This window comes from Cervus canadensis, chromosome 30 (assembly GCF_019320065.1).
Source record: "Cervus canadensis isolate Bull #8, Minnesota chromosome 30, ASM1932006v1, whole genome shotgun sequence".
In the NCBI taxonomy this organism is placed as follows: domain Eukaryota; kingdom Metazoa; phylum Chordata; class Mammalia; order Artiodactyla; family Cervidae; genus Cervus; species Cervus canadensis.
This window is the reverse complement of record NC_057415.1, coordinates 37,675,553-37,699,929: the sequence shown is the minus strand read 5'-3', so window position 1 is coordinate 37,699,929 and position 24,377 is coordinate 37,675,553. Positions and strand designations below refer to the sequence as shown.

The window sequence follows — 24,377 nt, the reverse complement described above, 5'->3', positions numbered from 1 at the left end:
CTGAGAGCATTCCAGATTGAAGCTGCAGCTCCTACAGAGGCCTGAGGAATGTGCAAACGCGGCCCGTCTCCCTAGGTCCAGGTGGGGAGCTCTGGGTACATCCTAGAGTCTTGCGATCCCTACCTCATGGGATCAGAGGGTAACGAGTGCACAGTGCCTGGCATGTAGCATGTCATGGGCTTATCTTTTCTATGATAAAAATGCTATTTGCCTAAACTGACCCCTTCCTTTTCCCATGCTTCCTTTGGTGCCTCCTCTTTTAGGTAGTACTCAATCATTTTACAAGTGCCCAAAGTGCTAGAGATGTGGCCTTCAGAGCAGGATCCATATTTTGTACAAGAGAGATGATTGTTTAACCCAGAAGGTCAAAATGCAAGTGGAGGGATTTCAGGAGTATTCTCTCACTTTATAAATATCGCTGGAACTCATACTGTAGAGAAAGGGCACCATGGGTGGAATTATACCTAAGTAAAAGGATTTCCTTCCGTTGACCTTCTAGAACAGAATGGAACCGTCCTGCTATGTGAGAACACCTGTCTCCTTGAGTCATTTGAGGTCCTTAGCCAACTCCCGAGTCCCGTGGCACCATCAGGAAGTGTCAGAGAAGGGGTGTGACTTGCCTGAGGTTAGTGGGGGCTGTTCTGGTCTCTGACTCTGGACCAGGGCCAGGGTGTACTCTGGGTAATCTTGGGGACCCTTGGACTCTAGCTCCTTTGGTGGTCGGGGTCTCCTTTGCTCCATCTCCAGGAGTGTGTGGGAAAGAGTGATGCCTTCTTCCTCAGCTGGAAAGGAGTCCTTCATTACACTTTGTGGTTTTGAACAAGCAAAGCAGGAAAAAAAGTCTTAATGATGTGGTTTTGAAAAAGCAAAGCGGGAAAAAAGTCTTAATGATGGAGAGCTTGATTAATAACATTATTCTTCCCCCTCCACCTGTTAAATGACCCTTATACAGCCCAAAGCCACAGAGCTTAGCTAAGCACAGCTAATGCTTAAATGTACAAGGCTTTGGGTGACTGCTAACTTAGCCTTTGGGTGAAAAAGAGGAAGAGGCTCCAAATGTAACGTGTCATGGGCTTATGTTTTCTGTGATAAAAATGCTGTTTGTCTAAACTGAGCCCTTCCTTTTTTCATGCTTCCTTTGGTACCTCCTCCTCTAGGTCATACTCGATCACTTTGCAAGTACCCAAAGTGCTAGGGACATGACCAAATGTGGGAGAAAAACATGTTGGTCATGGGGAAGAGCCAGATCGAGGTGGATTTGAGTCCCGTCTTGCCCACTAATTGTCTGGGTAACCTTCATCTCACTCACTTATGAAAGAGGCATTACATAATCCACCCCTTTCCGTTTTGGGGTTGGGAGTAATCTTTGGAAGCACGGGAGAACTGGAATACCTGCGGTCGGTACCAAGTTCACTCCTGGATTGTTCCATGTTGTTGGGCATGGATGCTTCTGCTGCTTGGGTCTCTCTTTCTTCCCTGGTGACTCAGTCAGTAAGGAGTCTGCCTGCCATGTGGGAGACCCGGGTTCACTCCCTGGGTCGGGAGGATCCCCTGGAGGAGTAAATGGAAACCCACCCCAGTATTCTTGCCAGGAGAAGCCCATGGACAGACGAGCCTGGTGGCCTACAGTCCATGAGGTCACAGAGATTCGGACAGGACTGAGTGACAGGCATGCTCTTCTGGTCTCTTTATCTGTAGGATGAAAAGTATGGGCTAATTTATCCCCAGGCCCCTGTGGCAGATCCAGGGTCAGATCTAGATTCTCCCCTGAAAGTAAGGGATATATTTTGAGGTTGGAAGAGACACCTTGTAACCTGCAACTTATTTTCCACCCAAAGATATTACCAGCTGTACTCCTTAAGTTAACATTGGGCACAGAAAGATTCTGGTATCTTGTACTCCATCCCAATGACCCAGCATTTATGAGTAGATATGGATATTAAAATCATGCTCTCTTTATTTTACAAATAGTACAACTCAGACCTAGACACAGGAATGACTTGCTGTAGGGCACACAGCCAATTTTGAATTCAAAGTCATCAGCCATGGCTTCTGACTTCGGAGATGTCTTTTGTTTCAGACTCAAGAGTCCTCATCCATGAAATGGGTGGTAACTTTCCCTGCAGAGATCATATAGAAAAATTAAGAGAATGTTTGCTGCTGTTTGGAAGACTATAAAATACTCTGTATATCTGGATGATTTTTTTTTCCCCTAGTGCTTGGGTCCCCTGAATTACAATAATGTGATTTTTTTTTCTTTTCCATGCTGCCCTAGGAAGAGCCATGTGTAATTTTGGTATTGTTGTGGTTTTCTAACCTTCTAGCAGATCCTTTCTCTCTGCCAGAAAGACTTGTTTGCTCAATTTACACTTCTTGGCTCAAACCAAGAAGAAAAATTCCAAATGACTGCTCTTTGAAAAGAAATTAACAGCCAAGATCCCCCCCACCACCATTATTACCACAACCATACCCACTGCGATGACCACTCCCATTAACATAGCCAGCATTGTCACTGCTGCCAGCACCTCGCGCTGGGTGTCTGTAGATACTGTGCTAGGAGAGCTAATACAAGGGGAAATAGGACCCAGACTGTGCCTTCAAGGAGCTCACAGTCTAGGGGATGAGGCAGAAGAGCCACATCACATAAGTAACTGTAATCGCTTGCATATGCTACACTAATGCATGATTTACTTTCAAACAATACAACAGACATTCCAACAGTGTTAGCAAAGAGGGAGGAAGAATCCCTGGAGCGGGTAAATCTGGAAGAGGTTCTTGCTGCAGGGAAGATGGATGTGGGCAGTTGGTGGATATAGTTTGAGACTAGTCTGTTGATGATGGAGATAGTCCTATGTACCCGATGTATTTAGATCATATGCCGAAAACTCTACCACGGGCTTTGTGTGTTTTATCTCATTCAGTCATCCAAGAACTTCTGAGGGAAATATTCTCATCATCCCAATTTAATAAATGAGGAGACTGAGGCTCAGAGAAACTTGGATCTGAGTCTCTGAGATTCTGAAGCTCATCTGGGCCAGAGCTGGAAAATTCTGATCCATGGGTGAAATCCAGGAGGCCATGTGTTTTTATAAAGACAGTTTGTGAAACATAGCCACACTCCTCTCCACATATCATCTATGTCTGCTTCCCAGATACGACGGCTCTGTTGAGCAGTCACCCCAGGAGACGGTGGGACACACCAGGCCAAAAATATTCACTCTAGTCCTTTGCAAAAAATTTGACAAACCCTAGTCTAGACTAAGGTATATTGGAAAAGAAGAGGAAAGAAAGTTATGTCCGATGCTATGTGCCAAACACATAGAAGAGTAAATCCCAGCATGTATTGAGTGCCAACTCCATGCCTGGCATTTAAAAAGTGCTTCATGTGTATTCATACGTGTTCTCTCTTCCTTTGGTACATTTGAAGTGTGCACTAGTGTGCCTGTTACACAAATTTAAAAATATCTGAGGACTTATTTATCTAACATAACATAGCTAGTTGGAGAAGGCAATGGCACCCCACTCCAGTACTCTTGCCTGGAAAATCCCATGGACAGAGGAGCCTGGTAGGCTATAGTCCATCAGATCGCTAAGAGTCGGACACGACTGAGCGACTTCACTTTCGCTTTTCACTTTCATGCATTGGAGAAGGAAATGGCAACCCACTCCAGTGTTCTTGCCTGGAGAATCCCAGGAATGGGGGAGCCTGGTGGGCTGCCGTCTATGGGGTCGCACAGAGTCGGACACGACTGAAGCGACTTAGCAGCAGCAGCAACATAGCTAGTGACTCTGACCCAGGAAGTCTGTGTCCAAAAATGTATGTGTTTAGCCAACCATTCTTACAGTTGGGGAGCGATAAAACTGGAGAAGTGATGTGCAGAAGACTGGCTTGTGGAAACTTTGAATTCTGGGCTGAGGGATTTGGGTACCATGTGAACTATACAGAAATCATCAAGATTTGGGGTCAAGGGAAAGACCTAGCTGGATGTGAAATTTAGGATAATAACTACATCAACAACAGTTAAAGGTTGAATTGCAGGGGCCAGGACTGGTATTGTGTTCAGGTTTATTAATTTGGGGTCTGCAGATCACTGATCTTAAATGGTTATCGGATCTCCATCCTCAGAAAGTTTGTGCAGAGTTATATATTACTGTATTTTTTTTTACCCCCCTGGGGAAAAGGTATATGGCATCAGCAAAGCTCCTAAATATTTTTGACTCAAATGTTGCAGAACACCATGATAAGAGGACCAGTTCGTTGGGGTGTCCACAGTGGAAGTCTGCACATGGGATGTCTGAGAGGATGGCGATTCAGTTCAAATGATTTTAACAAATATTTATTAAGGGTCTCTTACAGGCCAGGCACTGTTCTGGGCTTTTGGGATACATTATGGATCAAAACAGGCACATATGACAACCATTTGGAGACTTAAATTTCTCCTGGAGTGTATGTGGGAGACATAAACCATCAGAATAGTAAATAATCTAGTATATTAAAAGGCAAAGAGAAGGGAAAATAAATCAGAATAAGAGGTCAGGAGTGCCTAGTGGAGTGTGGAGACTTGGCTCTCAGAATATCACAAAGTCAATCAGGGTCACTTAGATTGAAGATGGGGGAAGCGTTTTTTTTGTTTTGTTTTTTCATGCAGATTCCTGGCTTCCTCTTCCAGATTTTGTTTCTCTAGAGGAGTGGGGCTGGAGAATTCTCATTTTTACAAGCTTCCCGGGTGATTCTGCTCCATGCCAAACTTGAGAACCACCACTCCAAACCATGGTTCCTGTGGCGTTCTCATTCTGAGATTCTTCAGGGAATTCCTTGCTTAGGGATTAAGAAAGTCAAGTACTTCTAATCTGGAGTAAATCTCCTCTGCGATTGAGGCCACTTCCTCTCCATCGGTGCATTATAAGGAGGTGAACTGGCCAGGAACCAGGCTGTCAGGCAGTTCTTGGCAAGAAGGAAGATCAAAGAGAAGAGGGGGATATAATCCACATATTACTCAACACGCTCATGGTCAATTACAAAAGAGGAACTTAATGCTTGGCTTGCCTCCTTGCAAAACTGGAAAACATAGCTATTTCATGAGACCAGAAAACGACAAGATTCTGTAAATATGCACGACATACAGACTTAGCAAATGCAAGCATTTTTACGTGTCAGAGTGTGTAGAGCTGATCCCCCCCACCTCATGGGACATTGAATTCAGTTAGCAAATGTAGGAAAACAGGAGAATTGAAGAATGCCTCTTCCTGGTATGTTTAAGTACAACCATTTACTGAGCACTTCAACTGTGCAAGGGGCTCTGCTCAAACACTTCATGTACTCCCTTCACTGAACCCTCTCATCAACCCCACACGTTGAGGAATGTTACTATCTTTCTTTCCCCCTTGGGAAAACTGAGGCATAGCAGTTAGATCACTTGTCCCACAGTACTGTAAATAAGAACTGGTGCAGCCGAGGTTTGATCTGAGCACTTCTCCTTTTTCTCATTTTGCTAGACTCTCTTAGCTACTCCCCTTGTACACTTTAATGAAGCGTAAAATACGAAGTCTAATGCCTACTAAGGACACTATCCATTGCCTAACATTGCCTCCTCCTGCTACTATGTCTTCATTTCTTTCACTCAGCGTCCAAGATATTTGAAAGAATAGATTACCTCTTCTGTCAACACTGATTCAGCCCCGTTCACTCAAGAACCGACTCCCCCCATCCAGTGGAAATAGAGTGGCTCCTCCTCACTGGTAACTGTTGCAGATACCGTTTTTGCCATAAATGACTCTGCCTTTCTTTTGGTAGGCATCTTTTGATTTCCCTTCGGTTCTTGCAGTCTGGAAACCAGTGAGACATCCTTGATGATTCTTTGTCCTTCCTTCTGTGCTCAAACTACAGCTCGTTAACAAATCCTGTAGATTTTTCTTCTTAGGAATTCCTCAAAGATGACCAGTCTTAACCCACGTTGGTCCAAGTCTTGAATAGATGGTTGTGATAGTTGACTAACCATGACCCTTGGCCCCTCTAATTTATTTTCTTCCTCGTAGCCTGACTGATAGTTTCAAAGTTAAGTTCCATCACTTTTCCAGTGAAAACCCTTAACTGGCTTCCAGGTGCTCTCAGGATCCAGACCACAGTGCTTACTGTGGCCAACAAGGGGCTGCTCGGACTGGCCCCTCTAACTTCCTACACCTCCTTTTTTCCTGTACCCCTCTTCCTTCTGGGCTCAAGTCAGTGATCCTTCCATTTCTGTGGCTTCTGCACATGCTGTTTCCTCTACTTGGAGTTTGTTTTACCCCCTGCTGCGTTCTTCTTTCCACTGAGTTAATTGCTCTTCACCCACCATATTGCTGAGGCTTCTAGATATGATAAGATCCCCTGTGTGTCTATTTGTTTACTTACTTTCTTGAATCTTTTTTATCTTTCATAACAGTTATCATAGTTTCTAACTATGCTCTTACGCATGTTTTCTAATTATTTGACTAATGTCTCCCCTCTGCATTTTATTATTTTATGAGGACAGCAGTGCCCCTGCAGAGGGAAGAGCAGGTAAACCACATCTCACAGATGTCACAGTGCCTGTATTTGAGCATTCCCAGCAACAGCTTGCTCAGGGACTCCTAAGCATTCTGTTTCCCTGATTTCTGTAATTAACCATTCTGATCTTGAGTCAAAATATTTTCCTATACAGTAGGAGATAAATTCCACAAGACCAGGGTCTAGACAAACTTTTGCTTAACATTGCACCAGTAGCTTCTGCTATAGCATCTGACTCATACTAAAGTTCAATAAATATATACATAATGAGAATAAATAAGTGAATGTGTAAAAAAAATAAATGACCAACTTGCATTGACATGCTTCAGTGGTGCTTTCACATGTACTAAGTCCCTTAATTCTTGCAATAGTTCTATAAAGGTAGCAATGTTTATCTTCATTTTACAGGTAAGAAAACTGAGGCTTACAGAGAGTGGGTACCGCCCTCTGAAGCCCCCAGGACTGGCAGAGCTGGGGCTGGAACCCCTTTTCCAGCTGTCCCACCACCACTCATCCATCACACAGTCCTCGTTTATCTGAGGGTGTCACCCACAGCTGCCAGGGATGTGCTGGGCTTCCAGAAATGGAGCAAGTTGAGGTCCCATCCCTGCTGGAGTTTATCCCTGTGAACAGGGGGTTCTTCTTGGGTTGTTAGGCAACTTCCGTCATGAGGGCACAGAGAGAATTCACCAGCAATTCAACTCTTTCTGTCCATTTCTCTCTAATCTTAGAAGGAAAAAATAGTCATTCCAGATGTGCTTCCCCCTTCATCAGGCAGGTGCAGTTGAAAGCAGCGTGAGTTTGTAACATCACACAGGCGCGTGATCTGGCCACCAGAGTCCCGTCATTCCTTGTGTTTCTGAGCAGAAGGGTCCTAGCCATAAGGTTACGTCCTGGGAGGAGGGGAAACGCCCAAGGAATTAGTGTCTTCTTGGACTACGTGTTTCCTTTCCATTTTAGATTCATCTCCACATTTTCCAATGGAGGTGGGAAGGGCATTGCCAAATTCCTGGATATTCTGCTACCAAACTCCAAACCATTTTAGTTTAGAGAATTATAACATACACGAAGATTAAGTGACTAGTATCGTGAATCTCTGCATCTGTCATCTTTAAAGTTCAGTAATAATCGGCTTATTCCAACCCTGCGTCACCGGCTCTCTCACCTCAAACACAATAGAATTTGATATATAAATGTCAACGTTCATATTTCTAAAATATAAGGACTCAAAAATATCAGTATTGTCGCCTTGCTTTCCAAGCTAACAGTTCTTCTACACCATCAAATATATAGTCATTTTTCATTTTTAACCAGATTTTCTTATATTTTCAGTATCAGTTCGTTCAAACTGAGATCCAAGTAAGATCCAAACGTTACGACTGGCTGATAATTAAATCTCTTTTAGTCTATCGGCTTCTTCCTACAACTCTTTTTATTCCTTGTGATATTTTATTGAGGAAAATGCGGATTTTGCTCATTGCAGCTTCATGGTATTATTTAGCATGTTCCTCTACCCACTCTAGTATTCTGACCTGGAGAATTCCATAGACTGTATAGTCCATGGAGTTGCAAAGAGTAGGACACGCTGAGTGACTTTCACTTTCATTTTCTGTCCCTCCCTTTCTTGTAATTTAGTAGTTAGGTGTAGAGGCTCAACCAGGCTTGATTTTTTTTGCAATCCACCACAAGTAGTATTGGTAGAATTGTAGGCCACAGTGATGTAATGAAATAGCTTGATGTTTGTCTTTGATGCCGGTCATTTCTGGCACCAAGTACTGACTCTTCTCTTTCTTTTGTGTGACTTTTGGCAAGGGATTGTGAGCCTTAGTTACCTCAGCTGTGATGTCAGGTTAATAATAATGATGAATAATTTCTGAGGTTATTATATTAAACGAGATGGGCATCTAACGTGCTTAGCCTTACACCTGGTGCTTAGTAAGTGCTGAGTATAGACAAGCTCTGACTTGTCTTACTTCCCCTACCTTCCTGTTCTTTCCCTGTTTCTGTCCTCCTCCGTGTTTTATCGTTATATGTTATGATCAAAACAGTGCCCGTGAGGATGAAAGAGCAGACACACTCAGAAGTGGAAGAGATTCTACAGGCATCTAGTCCAGCCCCGGTCTGTGACTTGATTCTTTTCTCCCATCTCCTGTTGGAGCCTCTGTTGGGTACTCCCAGGAAGAACTTGGGGGATCAGGGAGCCCTAAGCAGCCTAATCTCTCACTGCTGGGGCATCCTTCTTTATATCCAGTCAAAATATTTCCTTGTACACGCCTTGTCTCTGTTGTTTCCAGCCCCATCTATCAGCACTGTACCAAGACAGACTTATCTCTTGACTTAGCAGACCGAACATATGTTTTAGAATCAGGGAGATAAAGATTCAAATACCAGCTTTGCTACAGAATTTCTCTATGCCTTTGAACACATTACTTAAGTTTTCAAACTGCTTCTTTTTTTTTCCCTCATGAGGAAAATGGGATTAATAATGTCTACCATATAGAGTTGTTTCACCGATTAACTGAAATGATCCATGTAAGATGCTTAGCAGCAATGTCTGGCTCCTAGGAAGCAGCTCAATAAAAGTCTATCCTCTGTCCTGGCTCGAAGCGACAGTGTCTCAGGTGTTTGATGATGTCTTTGGACTCTGTTGGGCTTCTCTTCTGGTCGTCATCCCCAGTTCCCTCGATTGCTTTTCATCACTTGAGTCTGCTTCTCATGTCAGACTCAAGTCTTACCCTAGCCATTCTGAGCGTTCGCCTCTGAAAGACCTCCAGTATGCCTATATCCTTCTTGATGTGTGTGTTATGAAGGAAGAACTTAGAACACACACAGACTGCTTTGCTTGCCTGCAGAATTAAGGATAGCATCCAAGTTTCTTGCTTCCAGACTTTTGGCTCTGCCCTGAGTCGCAATAGCTTCTATCTTTCCTGTCATGCTCATAGTATTCAAAACATAATTTTTGGCTCATTAAAGGAAACAGGGGCTCAGAGGGAACATCTCTTATCAGTGTCACACAGCCAGTAGTTACGGAACCAGAATCTTAAAGTTGTGTCTGTGTGGTCCCATAGGCTGTGGTCTCAACAAGCAAGCTGCAGAGACGACTGCATCTTTGGGATCCTTTCTCTGTTTCTTGGACATGGGCAGGCCTGTTCTGTCATCAGTGGCCTTTCTTGGAATCTCGAGTCACCTCTTGTCACTATCTTTTTCCTCGCCTTTCTTGATGACAAAACAGACTGTTCTGTTCTTAACCTTTCAGTCACTTCTCAGCCCTTTGGAAGTTGACTTTGGTTACACCATCTACTTGACATTGGTGTCCGTTTACTCACTCCAACACCCTCATCTCAACATTGTTTTAGAAACATTGATTCATTCTTAAAAGAGCTTGGGCTGGGTTCCTTTAGCTTTAGATTGCCCAACCTGAATCCTTTCCGGAAATCATGGCTTCCCTTCGGAAACTCAGAGGGAATGCCAGGAAGGGGAAGCACGGTGGTTGCCCAACGGTGGGTGCTCACGCACTAGTGAGGCTGTCCGTCCTCCCCTGGTGCCTCGCCACTGCCGTTTCTCAAGTGTGCAGGTCCCGTTTTGAGTGGAACTGGAGGAAACAGGGATTAAGGGTATGTGTCTAAGGTAGTTATATTGCATAGGTATAGATCTATACTTGTATTTATCTATATAGATAATTGCTTTTTTTATTTTCAGGACGGCATTAATGTAACATTCAAAGTAAAGACTTTTTAGTGAGATTTTGAAATTTTAGGTGTTTTAGTGAGTTGTTTCCCCATGGTTTGGAGTTCATCAGATCTAGATTTGAATTCCATATTTTATGCTTACCTGTTGGATGTTGCCAATTCCATGGACACTTTTAAAGGGCTTCCCTGGTAGCTCAAACCGTAAAGAATCCACCTGCAGTGGAGGAGACCTGGGTTCAACCCCTGAGTTGGGAAGATCTTCTGGAGAAGCAAATGGGTACCCACTCCAATATTCTTGCCTGGAGAATCCCTTGGACAGAGGAGCCAGGTAGGCTACAGTCCATGGGTCACAAAGAATCGGACAGAACTGAGCAACTAACACATATGCACGTTGCATGTTAGTGAAAAGGTAACTTAGCCTACCTGAATTTCATTTTCTCTTCAGTCAGATGGGAATGATAACATTTGCTGCCTAGACTGGTTCTGGATGTTATATTGGGTGACATGTGTGAATATGGGCAGTATAAGAATCAGATGACCTAGGCTTACGTTCTTCTTTTACTGCATACTAGGGAGCTGTAACTTAATCATTGCTGAGAATCTCAATGAGGAGGGTAACAGTATGTAACTCACAGAACTGTTGTTAGGTTGAATATGATAATATATGCAGAGCACTTAGTGGTGCCTAGTGTGATTAGAAACTTGATCCGTATTAATTGCATCTTATCCCCCTTCCTTTGTCTTCTTCCTCTTTATCCCCTTTCTCATTGTTTTTTCCTTCTCCTCTCTCCTCCTTCAACCCTTGCTTCTGATACAGCATCTAGCACAGAGTAGGTGCAGAGTAACTATAATCACCTTACCCTCCGGCTTCTGCTGATCAAAAAACTAAAAGGGTAGCCAGTTCACAGAGACTAGGATAGGCCTGCTTTCCCAAAGGCAGAGGTCATCTTACTGTCTCTGATAGTTGGTTCTGATGACATGTTTTTCTCCATTGGAAAAATACTAAAAAGAATAAAAATAATTCTGAGCATGGATGTGCCTAGAATCACTGTTGCCTGTAAATAGTTATAAATAGCAATGGTACTACGTTCCTAATAAGCAATAATAATTCATCATAATTGTCTTGCTTCCATTTGGAGAATATCCAAGTTTAGAGCTTTGTCAGTACTCTGTAATTATCAAATATATGTGTGGACATGTAGGTGGTTCTGGCATTATTTTAGGCACTTTATAAAGGATTTTTATGCCACTCTTTATTGAGGTGTAGGTATCCATACATCCCCATTTTACACATGTGGGAATGAAGCATAGAGAAGTGAAGCCACGTCTATTGAGTTTGCTCCGTGATGACACCAAGACTTGATCCCAGGGATCTGATTCCAAAGATCATACTCTTATCCTCCATGCTCTGCTGCTTCTCCAGCATACATAGCGTGCTTTGCTGGACTAAGGGATCAAGGCTTCTCGGAGTCCAACTTATCAGGGTGGAAATATGGCTCCAGTGAACCTGGTAGAAATCTCCCTTTTCATAATTTCCTTAGCCAGATTTCCAAGGCGCCCTCTCCAAGGCAAAGATAAAGTCAGTGTGGGTCTAGATGAAGCACGGCCCCTCCTACCCCCTGACCTTTCTCTCCCTGCCCCCACCCACAGGCCCGACCACGGGGGCCCCAGCTGCTGGGGAGGCTCCTTTCTCAGACGCCTCCCGAGGGAAGATGGGCGTACTGGAAAAGTGAGGTCACCAGGGACCGCAGAAGGGAAACTGCACAGTCCTTTACTCAGGAGCTCACCACGAGCTGAAGCTCGCGTGTAGCAGCAGGAATGCCACAGTCTCGGACAAATCCCCCTCTCAAAACCTTCCCACCCGCCTCCCAGCTCCAGATGTCCTCACCAGAGGGGAGAGGAGTTGCTATCTGTCAAAGGACAGCAGGCCCAGGGAGGCAGGTCTGGCCTGTTGGGTGTGGCTGGGATCGTTGGCGAAAGGCTTCCCTTAGGAAAAGCGTGTGAGTTCCATCCAGGTTTCCCCTTCCAGGACGGAGCGGGCCAGGAGCAACGCCTTGGAGGAGACAGGCTGAGAGGAGGAGCAGTCCGCTAGAGAACTCGGATCTGTGTGGGACTGAGAAGTCCTTGGCAGTTCAAGGTCACAGGGCAAGATGCCTTGGGAAGATGACTCATGGCTAGATGGATGAGGCTACTGATATGGCTGCGTCTTCTTCCAGGAGTTATAGCTGACATTTCCTTTTGCTCATAATTGGCCTGCTATTCATCACTTTCACGATTGCTATCAGCTCAGTGACAGGAGGGACAAATGGTCTGGAGATAGTTTGGAACGCTGTGAGCACCATCTATGGCCCTGATGACTGAGCAGGTCTACAAGGATAACACAGATTAGATGTGAGAAGAGCTCCCAGTATTCCAGTCCTCAGCATTCACCAGTCATTCATGCAACGCTTATTCCCATCACAGACATTTATGGAGTACCTTCTTTGGGCCAGGCCTTGTGCAAGGAGCTTATGAGAAAATAAGGCAACGAACTCACAGTTCAGTGGGGAGAACAGGCATGCAAATAGATAAAATTCTGTAGTTCATCAACAGATGTGCCGTCCAAGCTGCCATGGAGGCCTTGAGTTCTGTTGGGAAATCAGAAGAGAGTTTTCAGAGAAGATTGCCGCTGTAGTGGGTCTTAACTAACGAGTATGCTTTGTTTAAAGGTAGAATGGAGGAAAGGTATTATAGGCTGAGGGAAGCCATGAGCAAAGGCCCAGTGGCATCAGAGTCTGTTGCCTGTCTGGTTCGTGACAGGTGGCTCCCAGAGATGGTATGTAGGGCTGGGGAGAACTGCAGTAATAGGATGTGATGTTGAAGAGATTGCACAGTATCACTGTGTGAAAGGCCCTGGGTGCCAGGCTAAGACACAGAGTATTTACTTTTAATGTTTTCAATTTTTTTTTTTTTGCTTTTTCATGAATAGAACTTTTTAATAAATGAATGATGAAAGAATTTTACAAGATAAGTGAGAGAGAGGGGATGAAAAACAGACCCACGCTTCCCATAACACTGTTTGGACACAGCGACACAGAATATTTATACCTGTTGCGTTCATAGCTCTTTTACTGGTAAGAAGCAGAAACCCAGCTGAAACTGCCTAAAGAAAGAATGGAGAAGTTGTCATAATGCTATGGTGATTTCTCGTGTAACTCAAGGACTGAGCTCGCAGGATTAAATTAGCTCCCAGTGGTGAAACATTTAGACTTTGGAATTTGACGCACCTAAGCATGAATTTTGGGCTTCCCTCGTAGCTCAGTTGGTTAAGAATCTGCCGGCAATGCGGGAGACTTGGGTTCGATCCCCGGGTTGGGAAGATCTGGAGAAGGAAATGGCTACCCACTCCAGTCTTCTTGCCTGGAGAACTCCATGGGCAGAGGAGCCTGGTGGGCTGTGGTCGGTGGGATTGCAAGAGTTGGACACGCTTTAGTCATTAAACCACCAGCACCAGTGTGAATTGTGCTCTGCCAAATACTGGCTGTGTGACACAGGCAAGGGACACGGAGTCCCCGGGCCTCAGTCTCATCCTCTGTACAATGGGAGTGGTGGGAGTACCCGGCTCACGGCCCTGCTGTGCAAATGAAATCGCTCCTCACGCCAAACACTGAGCGCTGTGTCTGGCAGATAGTATTGCTCAACAATGCTCACTGTTACTTTTAATGCTTTAAAACCCCGCACTTCATCTTCTCCCTGAGAAGGATGAGAGCTAAAATATAGAGTGAGCTGACAAGAAAAATAGCTGTTTGCCTGAGGATCATATAATCCTATCATCTCTTCTCTGTACATCTTGGGAAACAGGCCGCTGACAGAGGCCCATGCAGGAGCATCTCAGTGGGTTGTACGTTTATTCCTCTAATATTTTTTCATTTAGCAGAGGCACGTGTGGCCAGAAGGGGCTTGGCCACCTCTCAATGTCTTCCCTGTGCCGCCCAGATTAGCAAGCTCTTCTGTCGGGCTCTCATCCTTCAGGCGAGAGTGGCTTGGAAAGCGCAGTTTATCCTGACAGGGGAAATTAGGCGTCGTTCCTGTGATTTATGGAGCCATAGATCGAGCTACACGGGTTCTCATACAGGAAACGGGTCCTTGCCCATTAGCATGCCTTCGCTGTGTGGTCTTGTGAATGGGGGGGCTCTGACTCAGAGGCTGAGACTGGGGGGTGGGGTAAGGGAGATCCAGGGAAAAAGCCTGGGATTCAGAGTTACAGAGCCTCTGCCCCGCCGTATTCAGTCTTGGGGACCTGGGCTTGGGTGTCTTCTCTGGCCCTGCGCGTGCTCATCTGTAAGGATGACGGGACAGGAAGAACTGACGTATCCACAGGTTGCTAGGAGCCTTACAGGAGCTGACAGAGCCCCAGCAGCAGACCTAGAGTAAAGAAGAGCGTAATAGGCGTCTGTCTTCTTTATCCCCCTCCTCCCCTTCCTTGAAGACCATGAATGGCATGCTCAGCATCTGGGCTGTCTTATACAGAGAGGATGCTAACTGCCGGAGTTTTGCGGTCGGCTGTATTTCTTAGAGCAGATATACGTTCCCAGGAAGACCGCCGGTGTAGAGTGCAGAGAGTCGCTGTATACTCCCTGATTTTCCCGCATGCAGAGTCTTCCCCACCACGGACATACCCCACCACAGTCGTGTGCGTGTTACAATCATGAGCTGGCACTGACCCACCATTAACACCCGAAGCCCACAGTTTACATGGAGATCCACTCTTGGCGTGCCTTCTGAGTCCTGACAAATACACGATGACACGTATTCACTGTAATAGTATCCTCCAGAATAGGGTGACTGCCCTAAAATCTGCTGTACTCCCCCATTCCTTCTTCCCTTCCCCCTCACCCCTGCCAGCCACTGAGCCTTTTGCTGCCTCCTTGGTTTTGCCTACTGCCATGAACTTTTAAGGGATCCTGGGTAGTTGGTCTAGGCTGGGAAGTTTTAAAGGGGGTTGCAGGATTGTGAATGACTTTATCCAGAACACAGATCAGATAATGATCAGAACAGTCGTGTCCTGGGATGTATGTCCAAGTTGAAGCAAATACAGGTGACAATAAGGCCCAGAGAGGGTGAGTGACTTGCTGAGGTCACACAGCAAGTTAGGCAGAAAATATTAGAGTTCCCTGGGATTCTCCTATCTGGATCACTCATGCTCTATGGCCTCTTCCTGTGAGACTATTCACTCCTCTGGCTTCTGTTACATTGAACTATATGAAATTGCTCACGTGTGACTTAAAATGTAGGTGACAGTTATCGATTGCGTTTTCATTGGCCCATTCCCATAGGTGCAGTGAAAAATCTCAGGATATGTTAAACGGAATCAGGAACTTAGCATTTTTTAAAAAATGGATTGTCTCCATCAGATTATGTGTTTGGAGGCTTTGCATTTCAGAGCACCAGCTCTAGAGCCAGACTTCCTGGCTTCAAATCCTGACCACACCACTTACTAGCCCCGGGATTTTGGGCATAAATGTAAAATGGAACATAATAATCATGCCTCCCTCTCAGGTCTCAGGTTGTTGGGAGAATTAAATGAGTTAATGCATCTAAAGTACTTAGGGTTATTGTGAGAAATAATCCATGTAAAGCATTTAGAACACTGTTTGGCTTGTAGTAAGCAAAGAGTCAGACATGAGTGACTGAGCGACTGAACACACACATACGCATGCAATAAATGTTAAGTGGTATTACTAATATCCTCTAGTGAGTAAGAATATTGTTCATGATGGTAGCATCAGAGGACCTGAGTTCAAATCCTTGTTCTACCCTTTTTAGCTGGATGACTTTGAATAGGCTATTTCACCCTTCCAACCTGTTTCCTCGTCTATAAAATGGGGATAGTGACGGTAGAACATGCCTCATAAGGCTATGGACAGGATTGAATGAGATGATGTATATTAAAGTGCTTACCACACTCTCAGTAAATGTTGCTATTATTTTGTTTGTTTCCTTTCTAACAGCCTAAGAAATTAGTGGCTTGAGCCTAGTTCCAAGGGTTGGCAGCCTCGTATAGCGAATGTGAGTTGGTATAAAAACCTTAGTTTGTTTTCTGCCAGATGTGTGTGGTGTAAACTTGGACAAGTCACTTTTCCTTTGGGGCCACCTCGTCTGCGCAGCTGTGAAGGCCAGTCCACCTCTCAGGACGCTTTCAGGTCTGGAGTGCCGGGGATCTGTGGCAGTGTGTGTGCGTGTCTGCACTTCAGGGCTCTCTACTCCGGGGATCAGTACATAGTTTCTTTCTACTTCCCTTTGCTCAGCTGCTCCCTGGTTCTGACTCTTCTCAGTAACCCTTCAGGATTATTCAGAAGTGAATTACCTGCTGTTCAGTTATTTATTCCTGCGCAATCCCCCAAATTGGCAGCTTAAAATGATGATCATTTTATTATTGTCTCTAATGGTTCTGGGGGTGACTGGGATGAGCTGGGCAGCTGTGATTTTTTTTTGTTGCATTAGTCTTCATTGCTGCACGTGTGCTTTCTCTTATTGCGGCAAGCGGGGGCTACTCTTCATTGTGGTGCACGGACTTCTCATTGCAGTGGCTTCTCTTGCTGTGGAGCACAGGCTCTAGGCACACGGGCCCAGCAGTTACAGCGTGCGGGCTCAGTACTTGTGGCTCACAGGCTTTAGTTGCTCCACAGTATGGGGAATCTTCCTGGACCAGGGATTGAGCCTGCGTCCCCTGTATCAGCAGGCGGGTCCTTATCCACTGTACCCACCAGGGAAGTCCTTGCTGGGCAGTTCTGACTTGGTTCCCTCTTGTGGCTGCAGTCAGCGGGTCTCTGAGGCTCACCCATCTGGCAGATGACCCCGGCTATTGGCTGGGACCTCAGCTGGGTCTACTGGGTACAATACCTACTTGTGGCCTCTCCATGTGGTCTGGGCTTCCTCACAGCATGGTGGTTGGACTCTAAGAGTGAGCATTCCAAAAGACATGATGTGGAAGCTGCCAGTTTCTTAAAACCTGAGCCCAGAAGTTGAAGCAACAGTATTTGGTTTGGTAAAGCAATTGTAGAGCCCAGACTCAAGGGGAGAGAACCTGGATCCCACTTCGTGATGAGGAAACTGTCAAAGATATTTAGGGTCATGTTTTAAAGTCACCACAACTGCCTTCCTACTCTGTTTGGGAATAAGAGACTAAAGTCAACTAACATTAACCACTTCTCTTCCCAAACCTGTTCTCACACATCTGTTTTAAGTATGCAGCCATTGATTGGTAACAAGATGACCAGTTCCTCTCCTCACTGTCAGGACATACCAGCATTACTTATTTTTTCCCCAAAGAATGGGGGCTCTAGCCTCTGGTCTCCAGCCCCTGGTTTCCAAGTCCTGTAACCACCAGCACAATGACTGAGCGACATTTCCTGTAGACAGTCTAGGGGGTGTGCAGATGACTGTATGGCAGGCGGCTCAGATAGACCCTACCCAAGAGGTCCAGGCCAGGCTCTAAAACACTGTTTCTGTCTCCGCACAAGCCCTGCTCTGATGCCCTCCTCAACCTTCCCATGCTTATCCATCCTAGTGCCTCCTGACAAATCAAACATGGCCAGCATGGGCTCAGGTACTAGTCTCCCTGCAAAACTAGAATGCCAACCACCCCATTTCCTCCCATCTTTCTCTTGGGCCCTATGAGCATCTTATTTTAGATCTGAGTACTTCCAGGGCAAACAGGTATCCACCTACTCTCCTCCAAGCAGTAATCCCAAATGTCTCCAAAAGGTATTCTACCAGCAAACCCACCCCAACCCTCTTTTCAGTGACTCCAGGGAAACTTAGTCTTTTTAAGGTGATCAATTGAATTGCTGTCATCTCTTTTGCTGGAAAAAGAAAAACAGCCAAATATACAAGTTCATTCTTTGGCCGAGCATCCTATTACCTATATCTATGGAATTTAACACATATTTTTGGGGCCCTATGATGTGTTGACTTCTTTGCTTGCAGCTGGGGAGAGAGAGAGGTGAATCAAATATATTACCTTGGCCTGGAAGAGTTCCCAGCCTGATATGCAAGAAGTGCACATAAACAAGCAAATTGCAAGGGAATGTGAAATGTGCAAAAATTGAATGAGAGGAGAGAGAGATAGACTCTCTCAAGTGTGATAGGATCCTGGTGAACAAAACATTTCCTGGATTTTAGCAAGGAAACATAAGCGGGGACAGGGCATTTTAGACCAAAGGGAGAGTATGAGGAAAGGCTTGGTATGGAGCAGTGCACTCCTCTAAGATACTATATGCTGGCGCCTAGAGCAGCAATGGCGGGGAGGAGATGGGAGAAGAGCCACAGGCTGAACAACAGAGGACTTTGAAAGATTAAGAAGTAGAGGCCTCAGCCAGAATGTGGTGGAGCTTTTGAAGGGGTCCAAGCAGGGTGGGTGGAATAGCAGTGATGTTTTAGAAAGCTGGGAGAGGATGTGCTGGGGAAGGTCGGAGCTGGAAGGCTAGTTGAGGTTACGACAATTGCCTAGAGAAGAGGCATTACTCACCCACACCAGGAAGACAGCGGTGGGGTCAGAGGGGAGAAGTTGGTTTGAGACATGTTATGAGGTAGAGGGAGGAGCCCAGAGTAACCCCCCCAGTTTCTGGCTGGAGGTACCAAATCGATGCAAGATACAAGTGATCTTAGGGGAAGGAGAGCATCACCCATACACGCTTTCCTGGCTTTATGATATCATTTATAAACTTGGTTCATGTTATTCAGCATTCCATGTGAACTTTTAATTCAATTTAACAAACATTGACTGATTTATGTCACCTGCTAGCTGCTGTATCAGGCATGAATAGGGAACCTGGGGGTAAAAAGGTAGTCTATTTCTTTGTCTCTAGAAGGCCTTTCATCTCCTTGACTGGTATGGCTTGAACAGCCCCAAGACCATGCTTATTAAAACTGAATATAAGATATTCATCAAGACTCGAGTGAGAAGATCAGGGCATCTTTGTAGTTACACAAACTAGAATCATCTCAGTGTCAAAAGTAGCAGGCTTGGTGTCAGCCCCTGAGTATAACTGTCAATGTAAAACAGAGCCGCTGTAAGTATAGAATACAGAATGTAATTCATTCCATCGTATATAGATGATCCCAAGTATCTATCTTAAATACGGAGTGTCATCTTGAAGTTTAAGATTCCTAAGACGTGGTCAGAATTTTTAAAGCTGGAAAGTCCTCTTCCTTTGCATTTCCATAACCTCTGGCATGAGTTACTTCATAACATTTGACCCATATTAATTGTAATTGTGTATGTCTTCATCATTAGACTATGAGTCCTTTGCAGTTCCCGGGGGGGCTTCCCGGGTGGCCCAGTTGTAATGAATCTGCCTGCCAATGCAGGAGACGAGAGAGACATGGGTTCAATCCCTGGGTCGGGAAGATCTCCTGGAGGAGGAAATGGCAATCCACTCCAGTGTTCTTGCCTGGAAGATTCCATGGACAGAGGAGCCTGGCGGGCTACAGTCCATGGGGTCACAAAGAGTCAGACACGACTGAGCACATGTAAGTCAAGTCCTTTGAAGTTAGTGACCGCGTCTTGTTCATCACCTTTTTAGCATCTAGATGGCACATGGTACAGAGGAGGAAGTTCAGTGAATTAAACCTTTCAAAGTAACACTTCTGTGTCCTCATTTTACAGATGGAGAAATTGAGGCTTAATGAGAGAAATAGCTTATGCTGAGTTCAACTAGAGAAGTAACAACAGGGTCAGGAATAAATCCCTGTTTATTTTGATTGCTTAACATTTTTGTGGCTGTTTTCTCATCCTGCCGGGCTTGGTTTGCTGGCTAATTAGCCAGAAGTTGGAAACATTCACTAGCAGTGAGCAAACCTTCATTGTCATGAAAACAAATGGCCATGCAAATGTAACCCTTAGCCCTGTATTAAGTACAAGATTTGTTTCTTAAGTCCCTTCACTTACTCAAATGCTAGGAGTCAACAATGCCTCCAGTGTAAGGCTTCATTTTCCTCTGAGAGCACGCGCAGACGCACACACACACGCACACACATGAACAGCACATAACCACGTGGTACAAGCTGAGCAGCTGAAAAGGATGTTTTGGATGAAATCTTGGCATTTATTGTTCCTGTGTGACCAGAGATAGTCAAGGTTGCCAGAATTCAGATGGACCTTAGTTCAAATCCCTACTCCTCCTTGTATCTGTGAATGGGGAGAAGACACCCGTCTCAAAGGGACATTTTGAGGATTAAGTGGAGGAACAGAGTCATTTCACTGCAGAGTCACTCTATCGCCATGAATAAGCCAGCTAGCCTTTCTGGGTCACTGTATGTGCATCTGCAAAATGGATTCAATTAGATGATTTACAGAGTCCCTGGAAGCTGGAACATTCTATGCTGCTTCTCCCTTGGGATCTATTTGGATTTGGGATGAAGTGTTGCAAGCACTGGAGACATAAGGAAAGTGTGGACCTGAGCTGACGCATGCTGGCTCCTGCTGCCTTGCAAGGGCTCCCTGTCTGATGTAGGCCTTTTATCAGAGTGCGTTTGAGCTCTGTCCACGGTTTGCCTGGCCACCGCTGCAGTCCCCATTCTGTTCCCCGGGGTTTGGGAAAGAGCCAGTGGATGTGGAGATCCACAAGCAGGGTTTCTTCCCAAGAGCTGCTTGGATGGTGAAACTCACGAAGTCCGGAGAGATTTCCTGTTTTGTTTTTCACAAGCCCCAGTGACTATTGATTACAAAAACCACACACACACACACACACACACACGTACCAAAACAAAAACACATACACAAAACAGGATGTTCTCTCCCCTCCCTTTGCTGGAGTCCAAGGCAATCTCTTGCCATCTGTGTCACTTTCACCCATGGCTCTGGATTTCCCCATTATGATAATTAAGCCCTCAGCTCTAGCTGGAGATGTTACAGAATCATAAGCTGTGAGCAGTTTTACATGTTAATTCAAGTAAGGGGGAGACTGCGAATGGAGGGAGGAGGAAGTCTGACAGTCAGAGTGACCTCCTGCCAGCCCATCTGGTTTCTGCTCTCTTGAGAGCGCCCCCTCTGGTGCTGGAGGAAAACAGACATTTATTCCTAACATCCGTTGACTTGTAGTCAACTCGTTCAGTCGTGTCAGACTCTTTGTGACCCCATGGACTGTAGCCTGCCAGGCTCCTCTGTCCATGGAATTCTTCAGGCAAGAATACTGGAGTGGGTTGCCATTTACTTCTCCAAGAGGTCGTTCCGACACAAGGATGGAAGCTGGGTCTCCTGCCTTGGCAGGCAGATTCTTTTCAGTCTGAACCACCAGGGAAGCCAACTTTAGGTAACGTAGTAATATCAAATCTTAGTAAGAACAATGTTATTATTGTGTGCCAGACTCTGACCCACATAACTAATATGCAAACACTGAATGGAATATTCTTATACTTAAAAAGTTGTTTATTGGGAATTTTGAGTTTAACTTGGCATCCTGTGTTTTTATTTACTGAGTCTGGCAAATCCTACTTGGAACCAACCCCACTGTCCCAAGTGGTTAAGTAGAAAAGACCTAAGATTCTGAGTCACAGAGACCTGGGTTGGGATTCTGCTTTCATCATTTGCTTGCTGTGTGATCTTGGGAATATTACTTCACTGGTCTGGTTCCTCATCCTCACCTGTCAATGAAGATCACAGAATCTGTTTCTCAGGACTATTGTGAGAATTCCAGTTTAATGCCCTTAAAGTATCTTACACTGTGTAGTAAGGTGCTTCATGAACACTGTGCATGCATGCTAAATCACTTTAGTCGTGTTCGACTCTTTGCAACCCCATGGACGTTAGCTTGTATCATAGTTCTTTTTTATTTCTTTGGGTGGCTATTCTTAATGCGGGAGACATTAGATCATTTCTTCATCCCTTAGGAGAGAATGTGAGTAAGGACATATGGCAGGAATAATTGAAGCCTTCTCATCAGAGGCATTGAGAGGAATGTGTTGGAGGCTTACACGGTAGTGTTTCTGAAACACGTCTTCTCCTTGTAGGTCTGTGTTCTTTGCTAAGGAGACACACCCACTTTACACGAATGTGCTGTGCTTGAGTCTTTTGAACAATGCAAGATGGAAAAAGTCTCACCTGGGTGATCAAGTGTCTTTAGGTATTGTGAGGCTTTAAAAAGTACACAGAAAGTAAAAAATCATTAAAGAAAAGAAAAAGGAAGAAAGCGTGTGGAACCTGTTGCCTGGCAAAAAATAAAAGATCAACACTCTCTGGAATTCCCAAGTTTGAAAAAGAGCTGTCAGACCTTCTGAATCCCCAGTGCCATGAAATGGCAGAATAGATGGACTGATTAAAGTAGAAAGCATGGAGCTTCCCAGGTGGCTCAGTGGTAAGGAATCCACCTGCCCGTGCAGGAAATGTGGGTTCCATTCCTGGGGTTGGGAAGATCCCCTGGAGAAGGAAATGGCAACCCACTCCAATATTCTCGCCTGGGAAACCCCATGGATGCAGGAGCCTGACAGGCCACAGGCCACGGGGTCTCAAAGAGTTGGACAGAACTTAGTATCTGAGCACCACACAAAGCAGGAAGCACGTCTGAGCCTAAGTGTTACGATCGGTTTTTCAGTGTCCGTTTATTTATTCAGTAAATCTTGACTGAATAAGTGTTCTCAGTCTCATGAGAAGACTCATGTGGATAAGGCGTGGCCTGTGTTCTTGGTGAGATCAGAGTCTGTTGGGTGAGACAGGCAAACGGATTGTTGGCTAGCTGTGATGTAGCATGCTGTGGTGTCTGGAAGAGAAACCTGCTTCCAGGCTTAAAGTCAAGGTGGGGTTCCCTTAGGAAAGAAGAGTCCATTTGAAAACAAAAGAGCAAATTGGTTTCCAAGATGGTGGTGGGGTTGAGAGTATTCCAGTAGAGAGGACAGGGTTTTTTTTAAAAGAAGAGCAAGAGACAATGAGCACATTGTAATTGTTTTTTTAAAAAACAGCAAGAGACAATGAAGCACATTGCAATTAAATAGAACATTGATCACCATTTAGAGCAAAGGTCAGCAAACAGTGATCTTCAGAATGAATCCTGTCAGCTGTCTTTGTAAATAAGGTTTTATTGGAACTCAAACAAGCCCATTCATTTAAAGTATCATCTATGTTGCTTTCATGCTACAAAGGCAGAGTTAAGTAATTGTGGCAGAGACTGGCCATAAAGCCAGAAATACTTACTGTTTGGTCCTTTGCAGAAATGCTTTGCTATCTGCTGATTTAGGGCACACTTTTCCTAGACCGGAATTCAGTGTTGATGGACATGGTAATGGTTGCATGAGTGTGGATGGTAGCATGCAAAGGAAAATCAGAGGAGTGGTGAGAGATGAAACTATGGAGGTGGTCAGGAGCTCGAGTAAGGGATTTAGAGTTTATCCTGAGGGCTCTGGGGAGTCTCTGAAGGTTTATAAGTAGCATGGTGAGGTGCTCAGACTCCTACAACAAGCAGTGTGCTGAGGTGTTAAAGAGGGCAGGGTTTGGAGCCAGACTGCCTTGGATCAGATCCCATTTCCATCAGTTAAGAGCCCCCATCAGTTACCAGAACCTCAGACAAATGACAAGGCAGTGGCACCCACTCCAGTCCTCCTGCCTGGAAAATCCCATGGACGGAGGAGCCTGGTGGGCTGCAGCCATGGGGTCGCTAAGAGTCGGACACGACTGAGCGACTTCACTTTCACTTTTCATTTTCATGCACTGGAGGAGGAAATGGCAACCCACTCCAGTGTTCTTGCCTGGAGAATCCCAGGGACGGGGGAGCCTGGTGGGCTGCCGTCTATGGGGTCGCACAGAGTCGGACACGACTGAAGCGACTTAGCAGCAGCAGTAGCAGCAGACAAATGACTTACCTTCTGTGTGTCTCAGTTTTCCAGCTGGTAGAATGGGAAATAATAATAGTTATTTTTTTAATTATAGCTATTGTGTGGGCTAGTGAAGGTAAAATAAGTCAACATAGGTTGAGTGTCAGGCCCAGGGGAGGATCTCAAGGGATGCTATTACTGTTCTTCCTCAATGATCATTCTGGCTACTGGGTAGGGAATGACGCAACATAGAAGAACCTGGTGGTAGAATGCTAGGGACTTGGGCAGGAGATGGTGCCCTGTGCCCAGGAGGACTGTTCTGAAGCTTGGGCCAGCTACCGTCGTGGCTTCTGGGACTTTGACTCTCTACTCCCCAC

At 45.2% G+C, this 24,377-nt stretch overlaps 1 protein-coding gene across 4 annotated transcripts in view; it reads left to right on the top strand.

The window, feature by feature from the left end:
- ASTN2 (astrotactin 2) overlaps positions 1–24,377 on the top strand; it is a 989,097-nt gene that overhangs the window by 799,811 nt on the left and 164,909 nt on the right. The window lies entirely within an intron of this gene.